Here is a 2,311-nt window from a genome sequence, read left to right on the forward strand (position 1 = left end):
GGGTTTTTTGTACCTGTTCCGAGCAGAAGATATAGGACGTTGAACCCAGAGAGGACCTGGTGGTGTCTCAGAGTGATCCTATTGCTGTTGCTAGTTTTGATTTCAGAAGGCATGAGTGACCCCCCTCAGACCAAAGAGAAGGAGAGATTCGCAGGGAGTTTCAGGGAAAGTATTCTGAGCTCATGGGTGAACTTCTGGAAGCAACCATCTTTCTCTCACAAGCTAGGAAGCAAAGAGCTCCAGTTGCTCCCACCACTGCTGTACCACCAGGAGCAGAACCAGCCTCAGGATGAAGCCAACACGGTGGACAGCAGGGCATAAGACAGCAAGGATGTCATTTTGAGGATAAACCTACCCTAAAATCTGCCTTGCTCTGGACTTCAGGTTTAGGGGCCAATAACTACTCACCCCCAGAGCCTTTCTGGGACTGTGTTTTCTGTTTCTCGCCTGGAGGCATCCCGAAGAATATCTAGGATGATGGCTGCTGTGATGGAGGATGTAAGCAAGGGGCACTTCCCAGACCTGAAGGGTCAACAAGGGCTTCCTGGAGGAGGCACCAGTGGAGCCGAGCACGGAAAGGGGAGTGAAGAAGCCTTGCAGGCAGACAGAGGCACCCAAAGACAAAGATTCCCTCAGCACCCTCGGGGAGGAGTAAGTGGGCCTGGGCCTGAAGAAGTCAGATCTAACTCCAGGGCCTCCTATGCCTGCCCAGGCAGTCTGGACTTTTCCCCAAAGATGGACTTTAAAGGGGTCTATGCTTGGCAGTAACATGACCAGATAGCAGTCCACAAAGATCACTCCAGGGGCAGGGGCCTGGGGAGGCAGGAGGGAGGCTACAGCAATGCAGGCAAGAAATACGAGGTCTTGAGGTATACCAATGGCGGAAAGACGGAGTGGGGAACGCACAAGACCACCTGGCACAGGACTGACCTAGATTGACCGGCTGATGAGGCGCGGAAAGGAAGGCCCCGAAAGGTGTCAAGACCGCCTCCCGAGTTCCGCGCTCAGGCCGCCGCCGCTGTCTGGGAAAAGAGCCAGTGAAGAGGGGCCTGACGGTAAAGCCAGGTATGTATGGGCAGCCCGCTGGAGACGTCTGGCGGTGGTGCGTGCACACGGGTCTGCCGGCGCCGGAGAGCCGCTGGGACCCGCAGAGAACCGGCCGCGCTCCCGGGGCTCCCGCACGCGGCTTCCCGCAGGACGGCGGGCAACAGGACGTCAACAAAGCGCACGCGGCCAGCTCCGGGATGGAGGGTGCGCCGGGGGCCTTAGGCCCTGGCGCGGCCCCGGAGCGGAGGTGCGGCCCGGTGCCCCTCGGGTCCCCCGGCCAGGGCGCCGCAAACGGTCGCAAGGCGGCAGCGAGCCACCACCGGCCGGAGCTGCACGGGGGGAGCGCGGGGGCGCAGGGCTCGGCTGGGGCTCATCCACCGGCCGCGCCAGGCGCCCCGGGAGCCCGGGCCCGCTCTCCCGACCGCAGGTATCTCCTCCGGGGCCTGCCAGGGTCACCCGGCCAAATTCGCTTCACCGCGCCGGGAGGGAGCTGATCCTCGCCTCTGGCCCACCGGCCAATCGTAGAACAACTGTGTCGATTGACAGGCCCTCCGAGCCAACCACTAGCGACCGTGGGCGGGACTCAGCGAGCCCTTGGCGGAGAAGCCCGCGCAAACGGTTGCTAGGGACGCACCGGACTCCCTTTACGGCGCCTCGGAGGAACCAAAAGAGACGGCGCCTCCGCCCTCCAGGTCGGACCGACTCCGTTTCCTCCGGTCTCCGAATCCCGAAGGGTGAGCAGCGCGCTGCTCCCCTCTCTGAGGCCTCGAAGGCGGGGGGCGCAAGGAGGCTCCCTCACGGCCAGGCACGCCCGCAGGGCCGAGGGGCCGACGGAGGCTGCGGCCCGCAGTGGCCTGGGTCGACGTCCTGGACGCCGATGGGCTGTCCCCGCACCTGCGGACGGAGTTGGCCCCCGGTGCCCCGGCCCCTGGCCTCGGCTCCGACCCCGGCACGAGCGCGGACGCCCAGCGCTGAGCGTTAACTGGAGGCGGTCCCTTCTCACGGGCTAAGTCCGCGCGGCGACGTCGGGACGAAGTCGGCCAGTGTACAGACGCAGCCGCTGAGGCCCGGAGGGGCCGCCACGCACTCGACTGGCCCGCACCTTGCAGCCCCACGCAGAGACCCTCCACGAGCCCACGTGCCCCCAGCATCTCCCAGATTCTTCGCTCCCCTGCAGCCACGGTTCCGTGCGTGCGGCCCCGACCGCCCCTGTCTTCTTCCCCGCTCCTCGCCTCCAGAAGCCTCCGGTGTGCTCTCAGATTAC

General features: G+C 64.4%; 1 protein-coding gene across 7 annotated transcripts in view; it reads right to left on the reverse strand.

Annotated features, from left to right (window-relative positions):
• Positions 1 to 2,311, reverse strand: part of PASK (PAS domain containing serine/threonine kinase) — a 39,695-nt gene that overhangs the window by 37,195 nt on the left and 189 nt on the right. The window contains exon 1 of one of the 7 annotated variants that reach the window (XM_035726616.1): positions 1,942 to 2,038. The exons of 4 other annotated variants lie outside the window; for them this stretch is intronic. The gene's annotated coding sequence lies outside the window, so the exon portion shown is untranslated. Of the gene's footprint in view, positions 1 to 930; positions 1,067 to 1,681; positions 1,805 to 1,941; positions 2,039 to 2,311 lie in introns of those variants that run through there. 2 more of the 7 variants (XM_035726615.1, XM_035726614.1) reach the window with 2 other exon arrangements.

The sequence above is a fragment of the Zalophus californianus genome, chromosome 3 (assembly GCF_009762305.2).
Source record: "Zalophus californianus isolate mZalCal1 chromosome 3, mZalCal1.pri.v2, whole genome shotgun sequence".
Taxonomy (NCBI): domain Eukaryota; kingdom Metazoa; phylum Chordata; class Mammalia; order Carnivora; family Otariidae; genus Zalophus; species Zalophus californianus.